The following is a 23087-nucleotide window of genomic DNA, read 5'->3' on the forward strand; positions in this document are numbered from 1 at the left end:
TATTTATATTAAATATTCCTTGTAGTGTGGTAATTATAAATCTAATAAAAATTTGTGATATTATGAATAATTATAGTTATCATAATAGTTTACAATTTATGATTTATAAATTGACTTCGTCGCCAAGTTATATATCATTGCTAAGAAATGGATAAATATTTTGTTTTATTTCTACTTGAATTACAATTTATATATTATTATATTAGCTATTCAGTAAATGTTTTGATAAGGTAACAGATGTTTATTAGAATTGTTCGTTATTTTTGTTGTAATATATTTTTAACGTACCTAATTAGTATTTTTGGCTTAACCCTCCGTCGGTCAGTGATCTGGCCAGACTTTTTTCGACTTCAATTTAAAAAAAATACTTTTATTAATCCTATCGACTTAATTTCTGGGCTTTTCCTAAAATTTCATTAGCTGTTGATCAATGAAAAAATCAGGACGAAAAAATGAGTGGTCTAACCAGACCACTCTGACCGTTCGAATGTAAATAAATATCCGACCAACGGAGGGTTAAATATTTTGGCATCAATACCTCGAAAGGCTGTTTTCATTTGATATCATATTGAAGGTGCATAATTTTAAGTGACAATCTGATATAACTACTACTTGATATCAAGCTGACCAAGGTATGTATGGGACCCGGAATCGATGGTCGCTTCATATCCAGGTCCAATTCATAAATATGTATAGACAATCATCAAATGCAAATCATATTGAAAACATGGAAATGGCAGATATGAACTGTCATTGGAAAATACATGTTAATAAAAAATTCTATGCACTTGTTTGGAGATTTGATTTTCGTGTATCAAGATGCAAATTATTATTAGTATTATTATCGAGAACTCGCTTTCGCATAGTTAAAATTTTAATTCCTATACGGTGAAATTACTTATAATTAGAAAAACTGATTGAATATTACATTAAATGCAAATAATTCCTTTACCGAGTTTGTATATTAAACAAACCGATGAAGCACCGCAGAAATACAACAGCAGCCAACGATTGAAATCACTTCGTGAAAAAGAGCAAAAAGGGCTAAAAAAATACGAGACAAAACTGAGTTTTGTTAAGGTAGAAGGGTAGAGCATTCACCCTTACAAGCGAATAAAAACCAACGTAGAAGTCATATGGCGAATGACTTCTAGTATGGCTGACATTAAAATATTCCAGGTCTTGGCAATTTTTTTCTTTTCCGACGAGAGATGTAAAATTTGGGTAGTACCCGATGCCACACCGTTAAAACGAACAGGGCATAAATTTTCCACGTGTCTGGTGTAATTCTTTGATTGATGTATCTTTTATGGCATTCCACAGAAAAAATCGTGTCGGATCGGATCAAAGTTAACCTGGAACGTTATATTAATGACTTATGTTGGTGAAATTCCATTACAAAAAATGTAATTATAACTTTGCCTTTATTTACTTATAATTGTTCAATTTATTTTTTTCAGGATTCTGTTCCTAGAAAATGTCAAAGAAACCACGTAGTTATAACAATCTTTTAGAATTGATACAATATATCAAATTTAAAATAAATAGATTAAATTTAATACATTTCATTCTATTTCGTGCTCTAAAAATGTAGTTCATATAAGTGTAAACATTAAGTGTAACTATTACAAAAAAGTGAACAAAATATACATCATTGATGACCTAAAAGTGCAGCTCATCAGCTCAAACTTCAATAAGTTCTTATAATTAAACTACTTGTCATCGGCCTGTTATATTTTAGGAAGTTCATTTACAATACGAATTCTACCACAGTGCAATATTTCATTAAATAATTAATTAATTTTTCAATAAAAAAAATTACAACAATTACGAAGATACGGCCAACAATCAGCACTATTCCGGACTGATATCTTTCCAGAAATTTTTAGATTTTCCAATCGATTCAGGATTTTTTCAGCCAAAACGTATTCAAAAAAAAACATTGAAAAATCCAAATTTGGATCACATACACACTTATAAATTTTTATACCAATTTTTTGTTAAACAATTCACAAATGCTTAAAAGTAGAGAAAACGTACAATTACATCAAATTTTCTGGTAAAAACAAATTCTCCTTCGGGAAGTTAAAAAAAAACAACAAATTATCCTAAATGAATCGATTCTAAATATTTTTCCAAATCAAAGAAAATCAATTTCAAAATTAGCAAGTTATATTATTCCTGTATTCGAGAACGCCCAAATTATTTCTTTCTGATCTTTGATATAAACAATTTTAAGTCCATCATCCAACCTCCATCTGATATGAGTGGGTAGGCATATACTTAAATTAATTACATTAATTATAATTAACAGAGTACAAGGTATTCCTTTTACCTTGATTCACCTCACATAAACATCATGATCATCTCATGCTCTGATAAAAAAATAAATGTCTTATACAAAACAATAATAATCAATACCAATACAAAATATCGATTTTTATTGAGAAGCTGTAATTGTATAAAGACAGACACGATCATTATAAAGCAATTAAACGAAGGTCTTTGGAAATACACATATGAAATAAGAATCTAGATTTATTAGTTTTTAAGATAAGAAAAATGTATTATAATTCATATTTTCAATCTGAACTTCGCAAATTATGAGACTGTACTTTATTGAAGAGAGTAGACCTTTAGAAGCTGAGCTCAAATAATTATAAGTAGAACCTAAAATTATATTTGCACAACCTCGGTCCACGAACATAGAAAATCATAACCCTAGACATTCATAATTCAAATTCTTTTTCTTTTGCAAAAGATAACTTAAATTCAATTTAATATGAAACCGCACAGAAAAAGTTCGAACGGAGACAAAGTTCAGATATATATGTAGATATCTCGAAGAAAAGGTACAGAGAGTTGGAAAAGCAAAGTACGTAAATTGAAAAACAGGACAAATAAAATCCTAAGGAACAAATATTTATTCATCTACTCAGTCATCAATAACCGTAATCAATAATAATTTAAACTATGTTTAATGCCACTTCTTGCTGACACAATTTTTAAATTTACTCAATCATTTCTGTATACGTATTTAATATTTCGTATTTATATAACATTATTATACAAGAACACGAAAAAATGAATAAACTAGTTGGTATTGGTATTTTGCCTTGAGGCAAGTTACATGAACTTCCCTATATGTTTAAATAATCGACTTAATCAATAGTGATTAAAAGTATTCCGAGTTACATCTTACACATATTTGAAAACGAACAAAAACGTTAACTCGGGATATTTTCAAAAGCAAATTTTCAAAAATCAACAATTTTTATAATTGAACCAGTTCCCGTAGGGCTTTCATGGTATGTTCATTAAGACCAAGTACTATGTCGTTATACCAAGTAAATCGTCCAATTTTAATGTTAACAAACGTCAAAAATTATCTACTCATTTTCTCAAACTTTGATGAATTTTTAAAATTAAACTACTTGTAAGGCAGTAAGATTTCAGTAAGTTCTATAAAACCATGATATATAAGGCCATAAAAATCGGCTTAATTTTTTTTCAACAGTTAATTACAAGAAAACGGCTCGGTAGATTTAAACCTAAAACTAATCAGTATCATTCCCAAATAATATGATTCAAACAGTTTTTGATTTTTTAAAATCCATTCGGTAGTATGTGCTTAAATGTGAACGAAAAGTTTAACACTTTTTTCCAAATTATAAAAAAACGCCTCGCTATATATATATATATATATATATATATATATATATATGTGTGTGTGTGTGTGTGTGTGTGTGTGTATACTAGCTGACCCGACTGACGTTGTTCTGTAATAACAAATTAAAAGTTTGTCAACCAATATAAGTGATGTTACGTAGAACTGCCTTAAATAAAATAACATGTCTTAATTCTCACACTTAACTTTTTAATTATACTGTGAAACCCAAACCAAAGAAATAGTAGACATATAAATATCGCTTTGTAAATACCACTTTTGAAGTAACAAAATTGCTCAAGTCGCCAGACATAAAAACTTATTCTCAATTATTCATTGATATTGAAAAGTTCACAGGACACCTAGTATTACAGGACTATGTTCCGTAGTCTATCCTGTGTTACATGAAGATACGTGTACCAAGGGTTGGCAACCGCTGATATAAGTTACTTTTATACCAAAAGATCGCATATATAATAATACTGGATGTATGTGTCGCGATTTCTTATACACACTGTCACATTGCGTAACGCCTGATCTCATTCAATTCTCGTGAAATTCGCTTTATTGAGCTGAATCACTTCCAGTGACACATGCAAAGAATATATTAGGAAAAGAGCTGAAGGATATTTTAAATTTAAATTACATTCTAAGGCACGTTTAAAAATATTCCAACTGAATTAGGATTTTTCCCGAGAGAACAATACATGGTTAGTCTTATTTATTTATAAGTCGGAAATTGGGGATCAATGAATAATGTGAATTTTGATGGAAAATGTATTCGAAGTATGGATATATTATATGAAAGCATGAGAGAAGCGATTTTGATTAAAAGCTCAAAAAAAAGTATAGAGTAGAGTTACTTCACTTCTTTCGTGTACACCCAGGCCTCGCTATACGGCCGCTCTTTATACGGCCTTTCGCTATAACGGCCCTCTTTAATTAAGGTACGTTTTCGATATACGGCCTAAAATGTTTCGCTATAACGGCTTTTTTCTCTATGTCGATATATTGCGCAATCTCGGTTTTGAAGATTTAAACCAGTGATTCCCAAAGTGGGCGCCAGCGCCCCCTTGGGGGCGCTGCGGCGATTCTGGGGGGCGGTGATGGGCTGTGGTGTATTTAGGGGGCGATGCTTAGTTTTAAGGGGCGTTTAAAGCACAAAACTAAAAAAAAATTTAATATTAATATTATATATAAATAAATGATTAAAATTAACACTGAATTATATAAAGATAATATTTTAGTTGAAGTTATTCAAACATATCTGCATAGGTGTATTAGTAAGTAAATCAGTTTTAAAACTATGCACCGCCAATTTTTGTTTCGCAAAAGGTTTTATGAAAAGTCGACAATTTGTGTAACTTTTCAAAGCGTGTAACTTTACCAAATTTTGTAAGGGATTCTTTAAGAGAGTTTTTGTAAGAGAATCTGTAAGATTGGCGGATATATGATCATTATTTGTCGTGCTATTAATTATATTTCTTTGATATCTACCCGTAACTGTCCACCTGAATGCCGCGTTTTGTAAAATAGATTTATCAGGGCCTAGTACAATTCTTTTATTACCTAAAATTTTAAAAAAACGTATCAATACCTATCAACATATCTACTTCGCGCGGAATATTTACGAGTAAGTGTGAATCCAAAAGTTTTAATCCATTAGGAAGATTTAGTTCAAAAATTTGAATTTGCTGCGCGGGTAGTAGACTCGATATTTTCGTAAGCACAAAGGCATTTATATTTTTTTATTTTTGCAAATGTACCATCTTCATTAAATATTTCTAAATTTGTAAAATTATTCGATTTCGTTGAAATTCCAACAACACCGTGAAGCTTAAAGCTCGTGGATTGAGATTTAACGCGTAATTTTTGGAATAGCGATTTTGATATTGTATTAATTTCCGAGTCTAAATCCACTATTGCTTGAATTTTAACGTGACACCCTTTATTACTTTTTGCGAACAAATTTACCTTAGGTACGAGCGCACCCCCCGTCATTCCTTTTTCCTCACATTAAAATTATAATCGAAATACATCGATTGGCTTTTAAATTTTTAAAATCGGTTTATGCGCTTTTAAGCAAACATTGTTGAAAGTTCTAATTTTGACAAACGCCTTAAAATGATACTAAATTTTGCAAACTTTGACGAATTTTCAAAATTTAACGACTTGTCGTAGAACCGTAATATTTTAGTATGATCTATAAGAATGTGGAATCTATCCTAAAAAAAAAAACATAAAAATTGTCTAAAAAATTACTACTACTTATATTAATAAAAACACTTTATTACAAGAAAACGGCCCGGCCGATCATTACCAAAAACTAATTAGGTCGATTCCCAACCAATCTTTCGAACGGTTTTTGAATTTTCAAAATAGATTCAGAATTGCGGGCTAAAACGTGGACGAAAAAATTTTCATTTTTCTGCTATTTATAGAGAAGCGGCTTGGCCGATCGTCGCACAACACTGACAAACAATAGTCTTTATCGAGATACATCGAATGGCTTTTAGATTTTTGAAATCAGTCCAGTCGTTTTTGAGAAAACGTCAATTTACGGCAAAAAAATCTGTTCACGCACACACACACATACTTTTTCCAAATTTGGTCTCATTCGATTCAGAATGGCTTGAAACGTCGAGAAAACATAAAATTAGCGAGTCGGATTTTTTGATGAAAACAAACTTCTCCTTCGGAAAGTTTGTAAGGGGGGCGCTGAGTAACATTTTTTTGGAATGGGGGCGGTAGGTAGAATAAGTTTGGGAATCACTGATTTAAACGAATCTGATGTGCTGGATCTACTTGCAACTGATAGGAAACCCCTTTCATATGAGGAACTCATTCAGTTGCAAGCAGAGCCGGCAATTGATGAAGATACAGAACCTGTTGTATCCAAACAGCTAACATCAAAAATCATGTCGAGCGCTTTTTCATATTTTGAACAAGGTATAAACATCTTCCTTGAAAACGATCCTGACATCGAACGTAGCGCTTATGTTTATCGAGGAATTAACTCAGCCATTAACTGTTATAAATCACTAAAGGAAAAAATAGACAAGAAGGCAAAACAAACAAGACAAATTTTTCAACCCACCAGCGCAAAATGATGGTGACAGTGATCTGTAGGTTTTAGTTGTTTCATTTTTATTTGAAAATTATGTAATGTTTTTGAAGTTTTTTATTTTATGTAAAATTTATGTTCTTGTTAGATATGTTTATAATTTAAACAAAATAAAAAAATAAAATGCATTTTGAATGAAACCATATTATATATTTATTAAATTTGGAACCGATCCCATTGAATTTGTATGAATACGTATTAGAATAATTGATTCGTTATACGGCTTTTCGCTTTACGGCCAAGTTTTGCGGAACGTATCTAGGCCGTAAAGCGAGGCCCCAGTGTATTAGAAAGTAGGTACGTCTTGAATTATGAAATTTCAAATTATATTTTTAAATCAAAATTATCTTAAAAAAAAACTATAACGTAAATTTTAATGTTGTATACCGCCACGTAGTTATGAAATTTATTAAAACTCTCCTTCGATAATTCAGGTTATAATTTAACCCTTGTAGCTGTAGACTGTATTAAACGCTGATTTGTTTTGTATTTGTTGCAGTTCTTATTACAATCGCTGATGTTGTTTTGTGGATTTTACTTTTAGAATTGTACAATTAGTCCTATTTAACTCTCCGCTACCTCCTTTAGCAGGTGTAGCAACTATCGCGTGTAAAAGCTCAATGCCATGAAGATTGTCACCTTTATGGCCAATATAATAAAACGAAAATACGTTTGAACAAATGTAATATATGTATGTATGTGAATTGTGAAAATTATTTGGAAGCTCCTCAAAAATGGTTGAAAGAAAATATTTGTAACAAACAAAAGAATGTCTCATTAATCTTCAACATGACAATTCTCTTTCTTCCGATTTTTCATTTGATTCTGATTTAGGCAAAAATAATTTTGCAAAAAAAAATTCTTACTAGAATTTATTGTTAAATAGTCAATCCATCCTAAATAATGAAAAAGTATAATATATATGTAATGGTCATACCCATATCTACGTTTTGTCATTTGTATTGAGTTATTTTATATTAATTTTTTGTTTTGCTTAGAGCATGAATTATGCCATTTGTACTATCTTTTCACTAACGTTATAAGTACAACTATAATTATTAGCACTATTTACATAAACTGCCATACAAACTCTCACAAATATATCGATTGAAGTAAAAAAATCTGACTCGAAAAATATATACTCATTTATCATCAAAATTTAGAAAGAATATGTTGAACTAATTGATGGAAAATATGTAAAAACTTTTTCAAAATATTTTTATTTAATTTATGGAAATGGGGAGCAGTTGGCGCAAGTGGCAGAGCATCAGATTCGCAACCACAAATTTCCAAATTCAAACCCCGCCTTGCGTGCAATCCGATATCAAACAGTAATAATGTTCATTTTCACTTAAAAATATAGATGTTAACTAACCATGTATGCAAGTAAAAATAGACCGTCCAGGCATTACCGTAAAAAAACTAAAAAAAAAAACATCTAGAAAAAGAAACATTGTGTTGCCTCTGAATGAAAATATATCAAGCTTGATTAAGACATCCAATAGATTGTCATTAAAACAGGTTATAGAATACCAGAACTCTGATTGCAGGTCTAAAACAAACGAACAAAATTATATTAAGACAAAAATTTCAATGATTAGCTCAATAACCATAAATGGTTAGCCTATTATAAAAATATTTAAATTATTGATTGCGCTTTCTTATAAATAAATAAAGGCAAATTTCACATGTAAATAATAAACGTGAATTAAACCCTTCGGCTTTGCTTTTACAGAATTTCCTTTACCAAGGGGTTGTTTCCGCCCCGTGTGATACTAATGAAGAATCAATAGTATATTAGTCCACCCACAACGTATGTTTTTTGTCGCCAGAAATGATAATTATTTTCATAAACGAAATATCTATCAGCCATTAAATAATAATAGAGGGAAGTTATATTATAGACATTACACATAATGCGCAAAGCAAACATTGAACGTCTGAGATTGATATTTTAAGAATGATGTTTTCTTTATAAATTATTCAAGAACTGCTGTCTGAATAATAAGCAGTATTGAATGTGAAATTCAATTCACTGGAGGTAGTTTGTAGTGTATATAAGGAGTGGGTTGTTCAAGTAATTTTTTATGAGCTCGACATTTGATTTACAAAACGCAATAAATGGGCGAAATTTATATAGAGTATATTAACTACTTTATGGTGGTCGTATGAATATATCATAAGGTTATTTTAGTTAACGAGTACGCAATTGAATGTGATCGAGTCATGTAATAACACTAACTCTTGTGCATTTATAATATAGTTTCAGATTTAGATTTTAAGTTTAAAATCTCAGATTTAATGGGCTATATTATGGGACCGATTCTGCCGCATAACAGAAAAATGTTATGGCACGGCGCTCCAACTTCCATACATAATGCTACTGAATCATACTGAATACTGTCAAAACGTCATGTATTTGCTGTGCATTCAGGCGATTTACACATAAACTCAACGTAACTCGTATGTTATGAAGCTGGGTCAGAAAGACCCTGTTATCTAAGATCGTTTTTTTTGACATTTGTGCGGTTTCTAGATAATGTTTTATATCTGATAACCTGCGAAAATCGCCTGAGAGTACAGCAACCACATGGCTTTTGTCAATATTTAGAACGAATTTGTATAAAAAGTTCTTCATTACATAGCCTTGCCATAACATTGGTCTGTCTAATGGTCCAATTTGAATTTAGGTAATTATACTATCTAAACAAAACGGAACTACGTCAGAACAAATAACACGTATCAACTACGTTCAGTACAAATTTCAGTTAATTCCTAGTTACAGAAACGTGTTTTTACTATTTTTCTGCATTTTATCATCTGTCCCATTTCACTCCATACATTGAGTAAAATGGGACATCCAGGGAGTAAACCAATCTAATATTAATTACAATTTTAAAGGAAGTTTACGAAATAAAAGCTACATTATTTAACCAATGCAAAATAAAAATTTTGTGTACATTTTTTACAAAGATAACACTGTATATAACTTTGATCTGGTATTTCGTCAGAAGTAAACATCAACCAGGTTGAAGTAACTATTTATTTAACGTATCTCTTGTAAAATTGTTCTTTTTTAACTTAATTTACTTTTTTCTTTACTGTTGTTTATTGTTAACACCTTTGCCAGTGTAAAGATTCAGGTGGTCCTTTTTACCCAACACACAATATAAGATTTAGATCAAATAAAAAGGATCTGTTGAATCTAACATCAAAATAACAATATATCTTAAAAAACAGTAACAATAACGTATACTTAAAACTATGTTAAAGTCTCGTAAACTAAACAATAGTGCTCACAACTAAAAAAAGTGATAACGAAAGAAATTACTTTTGTAATGGATTTTTAAACATTGCCGTTATCAACGTCGTAAGAACCAAGGTGATGGATGGTCATACATCATTTTTCCACTACTTCCAAATATTTAAAAATAAGTCCGATTTTTATTTGTTTTTGAGATATCTGTGGTGGACCTTTCTACCCGCAGATCTTTAAGCCACACAAATATAAAAAATTAAACATTATCTAGAGCCCCCCGGCTCAATTCAAACCCAGACCTAAAACCCACGCTTAAATTTCAATCCTAATAAACGATTAATATTAAATTTTAAACATTTACAAATATCCTCCGTTTCTTTTAGATTGTTATTATTCCGTGATTTGTATGGTGGCTGTCTCAGCGCGTATATTTTAATCATTGAATCACATATCACGTAAAGTGCCGGGAGCGCCTTCGCTGAGTAATGCAATTTCTCACGGGAGATTTTGCCTGAAAGCCATCATACATGATTTATTGCAAAGACTGGAGTGAGGTGGCCGCTTGACACAGAGACACCATCTCGAGATGTAACTAATTCTAATCAAGGAGCAAAGATCATAAGCGAGGAGGAAGACGACGACAGAGGTTATGAAGGTAGTAAGGAAATACATACGACGAGCAATGTGAGAAATAAAATATAATATTTATTTTGAAAATTTATGAAATTAAACATTTTTGATTAGCAAATTCTAAATTTAGATTTGATTTGAGATTCGGATAATCTACGTACATACACTTATGAAATACTATTATGAGGCTCATGAAATATATAAATTATTTTTAAATATTTTTTATAAAATTTCGTTTGGAATTGACGTTATCATTTTGAGACATAAATTAGTAGGAGTATTCTCGTGAGGCTGAGCAAAATAAACATTAATTATTAATTATTAATTTTGAGGCAGATTACTAATGCTCCATGGTTTATAAGCAACACCTTACACGACGATCTTCACATTGAATTTATAAACAGAGTTATAAAAATTAACAGTGCCAAACATTTTCAAAAACTAGATCATCATTCAAATTCTATAGACACTCGGCTTCAATTCAATCCTACCACTTTCAAGGAGACTGAAGAAGAAGCTGCCCAATGATAATATTGAAGACCCTTAGTACTACCCCTACTTTGTACATATAAACAGAATTATTGGAGTGATTTTCCAACTGTTGATATAATATTTATCACAATTTATATGTGTGTTTGAAAGTGTGTGTATGTGTCAATAATATAAGTCAATAATATATAAAATGAAAAAAAAATCTCGGATAATTCTTTCAATTTCACAACCTGTTCAATATAAATTTTCCTTAGATGGATTCACATCTAAAAAGAGAAAAACATACAAAAATGTATTCAAAATTGTAAGACTTAACCTAAACGCATCAATTTGTTTCTTTCCATAAAAATTAAAATTCGTCTATTTCATGAAAATATTTAGTAAAAGTAGTTTCAGTTAATGCTGTTTTTAAAATTCTGATGACTATACTTCTTTCCAAGTATTTTCCAAATTGAGATTATACTTCTACATACGCTTCATGTGGTACTTCTTTTTTGTTCCAGAAATAATATTTTCGCTTGAAAACATATTTAATTTAGAAAAATTTGATATTATCTACTGGTTGATATCAAGTTGTACGCAACAAAGTTCTGAACCACCCTTATAGTTGCAAGACTTGAGTCTCCAAAACTGCGCCACTATACCCCAAAATGAACCAAATTATTATCTTTTTTTGGTCTCACAACTTACTGCAAAAAAGTTTCAAGCATTTTTAAGAATATGTTTCAAAATATAAATGTTGTACATTATGTTGTAAGTTATTCATAAATGAAAAGAATTTATGTGTAAACAAATATATATATATATATATATATATATATATATATATATATCTTTTTGAAAATGAAATCTAAACTGATCCAAAATTTTAAATGTAAAAAAGGCAAAGATACGCTTGAATTAAAGTAAGAATATCAAAAATCTATTCAATTTCCATTGGAATAGTAAATTATGCACTTGTTGAAGGAGTGCTCGAAGACGTCGGCATATTGATAATAAAAAATTACTATAAAATATGTAAATTGTCTCGTGTATTTAACCAAGACGGAAACCGAATTATAGACAATGATAAATAAAATCTCTGAAGTGGAAAAAATATACTGCTTTAATATAACCAAATCGAATGTTCTGAAAAGTTAGTAGATATTGTCTAAAATTATATAAAGGAGACAGCAATGCTGATAACTTGTACTCGTTGTGATTTATTTATTTTATTTTCTCTATGCCCACCAAAACAGTTGTAAATTATCTGGTAAAATAAAGCAAGAAATAAAAAAATATATCTGGTTTTTCTAAATATTCTTTACAAAGAACTTAATTGATGAGTAGAATTTCAGTAAGTTATTATATTTGTAATGAAGCATACATTTTTAGAGGAAACAAGAAAAAATAATTTGTGGGCCAAGAATTGAAAAAAATCCCCCGAAGATTAGTGGCTGAAGCTATAAGATTTCAATCAGAAGTACCAGTTTCGATACCTGCCTCGGGCAGGCTAATATCAAGCATCTGTATTCAATTGGAAATATCCAAATCATCAAATCAACAGCTTATTAAATTCTGGTCGCTGTTCAAATAATATATACATAAAAAAGACTTGCAAAAATTTAGAATGTTAAATTGATAAATAATTGATAAATAGAATCAAAAATATAAAAATACAGACGGTTGAAAAAAAGTATAGCGCTAAATGTCTGTCTGAAATCTAGAGGATAGAAAGTTAACCTATTCTGTAAAAGAGTTCCCCCTGCTTGATGCCTTCCAGCAAAAATAAAAGTTTCTACTTTTAGATTTAGGTGTATATGCAGCAATTAAGATAAACTAAACAAATTGCCCATTATAAAACCAATGACTTTAAAATCCTATAAATCCAATCCTAATCTAAGATCCCAACACCCCGGAAATGCACGCACGTGGTTGCAAGACAGATTACGACCCCAAAAAAAATTGTACCGGGTGAATGGTTATGCAAATTCAGCATTTTCGTGCATATTTACTTTCATCGTCAAATTACGTAAAGCGGAACCCTCTCGATATGAAAAGACGATAAACAAAACAAGACAGGACAAGCGAGTAAAAAAAAGAGTCGTACAAAAGCCCCAAAGGAATTTGCAAATGCGGTTAGATCTTTTGTTAAAATCACGAAGTGTGCAGTTGTCTGACGAGCGCCTGAAATAAAATGAATAAATTAAACGAAAAAGAGTATTTTCTTCTTTCTCTCGGAGAAGAGCAAAATGATGCGAAACAAAAAGTATATTGTAATGTTCGTCCGACGAGTACTTAAACTATGCCACTTTAACCGTTTCCGCCCAAGAATAATGTGTCAGTCGAACGAGCACGGTACAGAAGAATTAGCGATAAAGGCAGGATAAGGTTCCTTCATTCCGTCGTCAGGAATAAAAGACCCGATGGCTATTATACGAATTATAATCACGGAATAATAACACGTAATGTTCCCGTCACATAAAATAAAATTGTGTTCGTGATAGATAAAACGACGCAAAGGAAAAATATTCATAAATATTCGATGCAGCAAATTGCAGAATATTCTTTTGTGGGCTAAAGATGATGTTCGTTGTAAAGAGGCTCAACCCTAATAAAATTATATAAATATATTTTAACACTTTTCATACAGGATAGCAATAATAGAACCTAATACCTTTTATTGCATTTAATTATTTACGTCTTTCTAAGAAATTCAGATTCCTCCAAATTTGATTCACCTATATCACAAGTTAATATATTGGGAAATGAATGTAATGGGAAGTCGCTTGCACCCAAAACTGAACCAATCAAAAAATGATATAAAATTATCAAAACTTTGTAAAATAGTACGAAATAAAACTTTAACAAAGTAAAATTAGTAATATCTCAAACTTCATCTAAGTAACAAGGGTTAACTCAACATTCTAACAAGCAGCATCTTTATAATCTTGATAAGAAACAAGTAATATAACAATCTATCAATCTTAGCATCGTATGTCTTTATATAAATATACCATTTTTTAAACTAAACAACTTTCTCTTTTGTTTTGTTTTGTTTTTCATTTTGTTTGTTATTCAATATTATTATTCTATAAGCTATTGAGATGTATTTCACCCCAAAACTGAGTTTGCAAATGTGACTTGTTTAGGAAACTCTCTCTCTTAGGTCTGATATAGCTCTTAATAGACTATAATTAGTTTAAATATATTAATTATATCTGGCCCATAGGCATTACACGAGAAAAGTGTATTATTTTAACATAGCAGCATCTCGTTGGATCACAAACTCTTTCTATTATTCACGTCATAGAACAAATCGGGTCATAACAGATGACAAAATTGACTTTCCAAATGTTAAGAAATTAAATCTAAAAAAAATTGATTAAATACTTGGGGGTTAATCATATAGTAAGAAGAGTTGATGATTATTATTGACGGTCATATATTTAGGTAATAGAAATTATTTTCTCTACTTTTTGCGCTCGGATTCATAGAAAAGAGTCAAAAATGAGCGGGTTCAAATCCCGCCAGTGTATATTTTTTATTTTTTTCAAATTTATTTTTATGTTTGAATAGATAAATATTCATAATTATCTAACTCAAAAGTAAGTAAGTTGTTCAAAATGAATGTATAGAAGTTTAGTATCGATATCGCTTTCCATGGTCGACAGGCATGAAAGACAGATTTCGTGACCGATCGATTTTTTTGACTATATCATGATGATATCACAAGGACATTTAGTAATTGTTTTAATATCTTAGTGTAAGGCCTATTTAGATGACAACCCAATAGTTGTCCTATCCTGGTTGTAAGATATGACGACTATGCTTAAAATTATTTTTCGATTTCCAAATTTCATATTTCTAACAATGTTCTCGAAAGACATTGACTTGCAATTAGAAGATAATTGCCTAAACTACGAAACTATCTTGCCATATCGATAGAGAACACTGTACGTTTCTAAGCATTTATTAATGTTTATGATCAAACCATTTCTCACAGGCCTATAATGTTTTAAGGAATTCGTTTCGACTATCAACTCTATCATCATGTGAAGTTTCATCAAAATCCGAGACGAGCAAATTTGAGATTTTAAGTCAAGAATATGTTAAATGCCTAGTTACGAACTATTATAGTTATGTATACAGTAAAAAGCTACTGTTTATGGTTAGATGATAAAATTAATTTTAATTATATATATATATATATATATATATATATATATATATATAAACCTTAATTGACTTCCAGTTTCCTATTTTACTATATGAAATAGGAGTGGAAAAAAGTGAATATAAGTCGTTAAAACAAATTACTTTTTTTCTATTACCCCATAAACGTATTTTTAAAATACCTATGTGATCGCCAGCAATAAAACTATAATTTCAACTCAAAATTTTATTTCGAGCTCTAAAACTCACAAAGTAGATTCTGGCAAAGTAAATTTCTTATTTCCAGATATGTAAATCATTCCCTACATAAACATTATCAAAGTCGCATGAAATTAACAAATGCCGTAAGCATAAAAATGGAAAAAGCTTCGGTCTTATCTAAAATAGCTCGAGAACAAAATAAATAGCGCGTTATCTGTAATTAAAAAAGTGCAATCAAATCCCCTTTGAAAATGTAATCAAGCAAAGCAAAGAGATGTCTCTGCCTATATAATCACGGTAGTGCTAATGCATAAAACATTAATCCAATTACATTTTCTTAATAAACATAAAATTCATGTCTTCAGATTCAATTTAAAAAACTAACATCTTATACATCTACACGGAAAAATGTGTATAAAAAAATTCGAAGTTACACAAATATAAAAATATGTGAAGTGACACTGCTGTACGGAACAGCGTTCCGCAGCAGACAAAATATTTTAAGATTTCTTGATCATCAACAACAAAAATGTATTTTAAAATTTAAAATACACTTCTGAAGAAATAAAACAATAACAAATTAGAATGCCCAAAAATTGAATGTACAGCGATAAATGTTGATACAAGGATCGAAGCATCGGAAGTCGTCTAAGGACGACACCCATACACCCAGGTCGTCATGCGGATAACGTCTATAGTCCACGATCGTAGCAAAATAGTTAATTAATTCAAATAGTCATTTACCCAAGAGTATTAAAACTTCTACCCTCAGTGTGCAAAATTTGCTTCGGCTTTTTAAACTAACGATGGAAATAATAGCGCTAACTACATTTCCAGAATGTACATGTTTCCTATTAAACTTTTCCAGCAAACGACATTAAAATTATAAAGATAGTTTAAAAGATTTAATTTTTAATCAATTTCCAAGCCATCTTCAATTTCGAGCGAACTTTAAATTCGCCTGAAGTAAAATTTTAAGGATATCATTCCCCACTCTCGGATTACATTGAGAAGTTTTAACGGAAAAATTATTATTCAATCCTAGACTATGGCAAAGAGGATATTATGTTCAGGCACTCGAGAGAACAGTCCAACTTATGAAATTGTGTGGAAAATGTCGGCGGTTATTCTAACAAAAGCATTAAACCGTAATGGCGTTATGAACTTTTTTGCCGCCACCGAAAATTAAATATTTTGTTACTGTTTTGCCGCAAACGAATAGAAATAGAACTATAAAATAATTATCATACAAAAGACGGTCATTCGGGATATGAAAAATAAATATTTTTAACGATAGTGCTTTTCTTATTCTTCTCTATAGTCTAGCTTTTTATAACATTAAAAATCCATATTTAACAATTTTCCATATTACTAATACATAGTAATATATCAGTGGTTTCCAAGTTTATTTTAAAAAACAATTAAAGGAAGAAATAGTCAAAGAAACAAAAGTTCAATACATTCTCAAAAAGTGACCTTAACAGTCCTATAACCATTAACTAAAAAATTAGAAAAAAATCATCCCACGTTGTTTGAACATTATGAGCTTTCAAGTGCAACCTAGTGCTTTGGTGAAATTATGAATTTTTCGGTTATTGTGGTTAATTTTGCTCATTTAAACTACGGAACCGTAACCGTAAATAAGATTTTTAGAACCACAGTAAACCACATAGTCCACAGTAAAAATATACCACGTTTCCAAGAATTGAGACTTTTTGTTGAACCATGAATTTAATTTTTTTTTAATGAAAATATGTGGCAAGTTTCATCAAAATCAGGAAAGTATAATGGTAAACTACTTTATAATTTTCATATTAAAATTTTTTGAGTAAAAAAAATAAAAACTTATCCGAATCGCAAAAAATAAAGTTTTTGTAAATAGCTAATATTATCTATAATTTTATTTTCCTGAGCTAAAACTTAACTTTAGAAAAAAATGTGTTATTATATAAAATTTTTTTTTTGTTTTTAACAGTTCCCGAAGCACGAAAGAACTTCATCAAAAAGGAAGAAATTAAATATTTTTCAGAAAAAAGTAGGCTCAGTTCAGAAAATTAATATTATTTGTACTGGTATTCACCCAAAGGATGGACTTTTCAATGGATGGACTAATACAGTATTTGCGTTTTGTTTTAGAAAAAGTCGTAATGGTCAATAACGAAGTAATATGTATGATTCATAAAATGTACTACGTTGTTTATATTCCGACCGTTATATAGTAGTTTAGAATATTATTTATAATTATTACAAATGGGTAAATACCACTACATATTATAAAAATAAAGTTTGTTTTCTGCATCTTTTCTGAATTCTTGCGATGTTTCAGAAGAACTTGATTTAACTAGCAAGTAAATAATATTTGTTTTTCAATTCTGAACATTTTTTTAAAAAATTGTAAAAATTATTATTAGAATTATAATCGTTCTCTTAAATATTTTCTCAACTACTAATGAGCTACTCATTCTTGCCGCATTGTTCACTATAGAAATATGTATTTTATTCTTGATAGAAAGCCTAATGATGAAACTAGTATGCAAAAATGTCGCAAATAAGGACTACTTTTAAAAAACTTGTTTTAAAATAAATACAAACAGTAACTATCATAGCATGTGTATAGTAGTTTATGTAATTAATATTATGGAAAGAAAACACTGTATTAATTACTATTACGCAAACGTTATTTTACCCATGATCAAATTGCAATTGAATTCAATTTATTTAACTGCCATATAGTTATTTGATCGGTTGTTCATCGGCAACTGTTGTCAATTTAAATAAATTCTTTGCAAATTGTTCCACATTGACCCTGAGCACCAGTGTTGCATTTCACACGCGGAATGTAATATTCACAACCAAACTTTGATGTGATGTCTATATCGTATTGCACGTACATCGCATGCCGTTGATTTCTAATGTAATTCATCAGCTCAAATAACTAAAATTAATCAACAGAACTATGTCAGCCTTCATTAATGGACTTCGCAATAGGAACAAGGCATGGAGTTTAAGTTTCATGAGAATCATCACGAACTAATGCAGAGTTTCACAACGTTGGGCACACGTCGCACATGGTAGGTAATTTGGAAATGGACTCAACAAGACTAACTTTTTCGTCCTGGGATTTTTAAATTTTCAATTTTAGATAATAGAAAAATTAATAAAAAGCATATTATAAATAGAATAAACTAAATTTTAAATTTTTTAAATTTACAATTCATACAAGTAAACATACAATTTTCAAAAATGTTAAAGCACTTTTGTGGTTCTTATATAGACGTTCAACGTTAAAAGTTATATTAAAAATTTTTCTCAATAAATCTTGCGTACCTGCGTTTCGATTCCCTATTTGATTCTTCTTCAGTGTATACAGAACAAATCTAAAAAAAAAGAAAAAGTACAAATAAAAAAACGTTCAAACCAATTAATGACAACATAAAATATAACAAAAGAAAAATAAAATATAGATATAAATATTTTTCATGTTTATTATCACATCAAATGAATTTTAATTACAAGTTAAAATTAAAGATGAAGATCTACGTTTAGCAGAATTATCTAGAAAAATTTAAAAAAATTGAAACAAGTTTCTGCAAATTTTATAATGCAAACATTTTTGTTCGAACATATTTTGGTTTTATTATATTGGCCATGAAGATGACAACCTTCAGGGCATTAAGCTTTACACGGAATGGTAGCTACCCCTGTTAGAGGGGGTAACGGAGTGTTTTAATTGAACTAGTTGTTCACGTCTAAGAGTAAAGTCCGCGAAACAACATGTATAGTAAATAATAAATAAATATATCTTCTTTCATTATAACTTAATAACAAATCAATGATTGTAATTAGAACTGCAACAAATAAATAATATACAAACAAATCAGTGTTTAATACAGTCCACAGCTACAAGGGTTAAATTATAACCCAACAACCTGAGTTAATGAAGAAAAGTTTACATAAATTCTATAAGTACGTAACATAATTACAATTTTTGTCTTTATAAAATATGATTGTTGAATTGAAGGTGTGTTTAAAGGGTTTTAGAATTTTAGAATTTTAGAAATATAAATGTTCATTCATTTTTTTCTGAATGTATGGGAAACTTTCACCAATATAAGAAGAAGCATTGCAATCGTTGCAATTCGCTTTATAAATAGAGTGTGCAAGTCTAATCATTAGTAATTTTTCATTTCAAAACGAAAAAAGGAAAGTATTTGTTTGAATTAAAAAAACAAAAATCCTAAAACAACTTTTTTTAAAAAAAATTAGATAAATAAGCTAAATAACGCATAAAAATAAAGTTCTTATATTTATTAAGAAAACACGAATATAATATATTCATATAACTATATTAATTTTTTTTTCCTTTCACATGGTCTCTATTTTTAATTTTTTCTATTGGTAAGTCCACTAATGATGACATGCGTTCATTTGTCAAAACGCATAGAAAAATATATAAATATTATTTCTTTGTTTATTTTATTTGATATTTGTGGCTCATAAAAAATAAGAGAATTCTAATCAACTATTATGGAGATCTTTCAATGAGTTTTAAATGAATTTCTTATTTTACCTTACGTCGTAACCTAAAATTGACTTCGCTAGCACATCAACCGTACATAATCTAATTACAAAACATTTTCGTAACAATTCATATTAAAATTACAAATGTGTGTACTCATCATTCACTTTAAATTGAACTTTTATAGAGCACGAAATATCAAGTTACAAAAAAGACAATTCAAGTCGACCTATATGATTGGATATATATGTAAGTCATCTTTTTTCTGCCAATTAAGGTTAGTAGCCCCGTATTAAAGAACTTTTGGAATGGCCTTTTTGAACTATCAAAAAGCAGTATTATACATGAAATAATGCGATTCACATTTCAATTTTCGGCGAGAGGATTACAATAAGAGGATTTCGGGAAAGCTGCTTCTCTTCTTGCCGTTAGTACACCTGTTCGCATTCTGTTTCGCATTTTATTAAATTCCTCTGACGTTGCGTGTCGCACAATTTATATTGTCGTAACGGAAATAGAATCATTTGAATATCGTGATTCGTCTAAGAAAAGGGTTTGTTTTTTTCGTATATCCTTGTAGAGGGTGTATCACATTTATATTAAATATGTATTTCGAAAATGTGTCAGCGCGACGAAAATTTCGCATTGTGATACAGATGGTTTTTAAATTTCGTTAGTAAAAAACATACAATGAGAAGTCAGTTTTTAAGGGAAATTGATAAAAATTAGATACAGACAAAAAATTTCGCTTTTACTAAAAACGAATTACAATTTTTAAAGGGTATCTTTCAAATATACTTATACTATATATAATGGTATCAATTAAATTTATTTAGCATAATTCATTCTACTTTCATGTTCTAAAAATAAATTTTATTCAAATGTAAAAATCAACGGTGATCAGTACAAAACGCACAATATGGTGCATGTCTTAAGGGCGCAGATCATTATGCCAAACTTTAATAAAATTTCATAATTAAACCTTTATTTAATTAATTTGAAGAAAAAATCATATAGTAAGACTTGATATAATAAGAAGACAAAATTAACAAAAACAAATTAATTTTTCTGGCAAAAACAAATTTGTTTTTTCGAAAGTATACTGAAAAGTGACAATAAAAACGTGTCAACGTAGTTTCACAGTTCACATAATTCTTAATATTTTTTATGAAACTGAAATTATTTCTCAAATTATACAAATATCGGTAATAAAATATGGCTTTTCAAATTTTCATTGAATATGCGTTTTTGTTTCATTTATATTTTTATTTTTTTACTTCATTTTATAATTTTTTAGTTTCTTAATCATTATCACTTATGTATATTGTTTACTTTAATTGATTGTTCTTTTTATTACTTAAGCAAACAGTTTTGTATAAGACTTTATAAATCTTAATTGACAAAATAATAAATAGGGGAAAATATGAATATGCGTTTTGAAATAAAATTAGCAAATGACGATAAAAATCTCGTATTATGGAAAACGATAATTTTTGATTTATTTTTTTAACCAAAACTGAAAAAAAAATACTGATCACAAGCAAAATGTGTCTTCTAGTTCAAAATCTTGCAAGTCAAATATTTGTTAAAATACCTTTAAACAATTTTAATCGACCATAAAATGTAATACAGCAATTCTTCTATATATGAAACAATTTCCTTTAAAATAAAAACAAGCACTATAAACAACGTACTTTATTAAATTTGTTATTTCTTGACCACCTTGTCTTCAGTTTCTCAACAAATTATAAAAAACAGTAAGATGTATTCACAGCTTTTCTCAATTTCACAAGAAGTAAGGAATTGTTTAACTCATGTTGTGAAGTTATACGTAAAAAATACCAGAAGTGAATATGATAAAAAAAATTGTCTAATAACTTTAGCTAGATTAAAGTAGTCATCAAAGAAAAGAGCAAAAAGTTAGATCATACAAAATTAGAAAACCACCGCAATCCATTTATGTAAGACTTAAATTAACTACTTGAAAAAAAAGATTAAAAAAATGGCACGTGTTTTTTAAAACTAATAAGCCAGGTTCAATTAGCATTGAACGGCTTACAGAAGTCGTCAAATTTAAAAGTCATACCAAAAAAAAATCATACAACCAAACCAATCCATTTATGCAAGATTTACCAGAAGTACTGATGAATCGAGGATTAAAAATGTGCCACGTGTTGTAAAAAAAAAATGAGCGAAAAAAAATGGTTTCAAAACTACCTACGCATACTTTATGTTTCAAGGTATCAGAAGTGCTTGATAAAATATTTCATTTATTTTCGCTGAAAATTCAAACATAAAATGCAAATTAACTTGGCAACAACTGTTTTAAATTTTATTGCCTTTAGAAATAGATGTCAATCATAATAAGTAAACGGTCAATTAATTTTAAAAATTAGCATCGATGCTCCATATGTATAAAAAGTATCAATAGCACTCCATTCATGCCATGGTACACATTTGAGTGTCGTAGTCGTAGTTAGGCCAGATATCAGTCAGATATAGTTCAGAACAACGATGGCATTTGATGGATGTCCCCGTCCGATGCAGGTTTCACAGTGCATACGCAATGGTCTACATCAGAATGGGAATGAGCTATGTTAACGAAACATATATCGTTAATTCTAACACACGACATGTCGATAATAATCGATTATATTATATTATTATATTATCTAATAACAATTCAAGAAGTCCTAGAACGGCTTGGGGTTATTTTACCATCTGCAGATAAAGATTCAGTAACTTTGCATAATTTACATAATTCTTTTTAGTCTTTCCATTTTAAGACCTGATAATTTTGAGCCCTATGAACTGTCTTGATGATACTTCTCAACTATGTTTTTTGAGAAGCCAATCCAATAGTTGGACTATATTTGATATATTTGTTTTACTAGAATTTCTCTAATACTGATATTTCTTAATTTGATGCTTCAATGTCGAGGAGTAGCAATCTTCATTTGGAATTAAATTTCCATCTATATTTTCTAGTTAAATCAGATGTTACTACTGATATATATAAGGTTGTACGAGGGGATCATCA

The 23087-nt window shown here is 29.5% G+C and overlaps 1 protein-coding gene across 3 annotated transcripts in view; it reads right to left on the minus strand.

Annotated features, from left to right (window-relative positions):
• The window catches only part of LOC113377989 (leucine-rich repeat-containing protein 24-like), a 573615-nt gene that overhangs the window by 403538 nt on the left and 146990 nt on the right, over positions 1-23087 (minus strand). For 2 of the 3 annotated variants that reach the window (XM_026618474.1, XM_026618473.1), the window contains exon 2: positions 18856-18905. The exons of the other annotated variant lie outside the window; for it this stretch is intronic. The gene's annotated coding sequence lies outside the window, so the exon portion shown is untranslated. The remainder of the gene's footprint in view (positions 1-18855; positions 18906-23087) is intronic. 3 annotated transcript variants of the gene reach the window in all.

The sequence above is a fragment of the Ctenocephalides felis genome, unplaced genomic scaffold (genome assembly GCF_003426905.1).
Source record: "Ctenocephalides felis isolate EL2017-DRISC unplaced genomic scaffold, ASM342690v1 CF-g0.4_SCAFFOLD_01886, whole genome shotgun sequence".
NCBI lineage: Eukaryota > Metazoa > Arthropoda > Insecta > Siphonaptera > Pulicidae > Ctenocephalides > Ctenocephalides felis.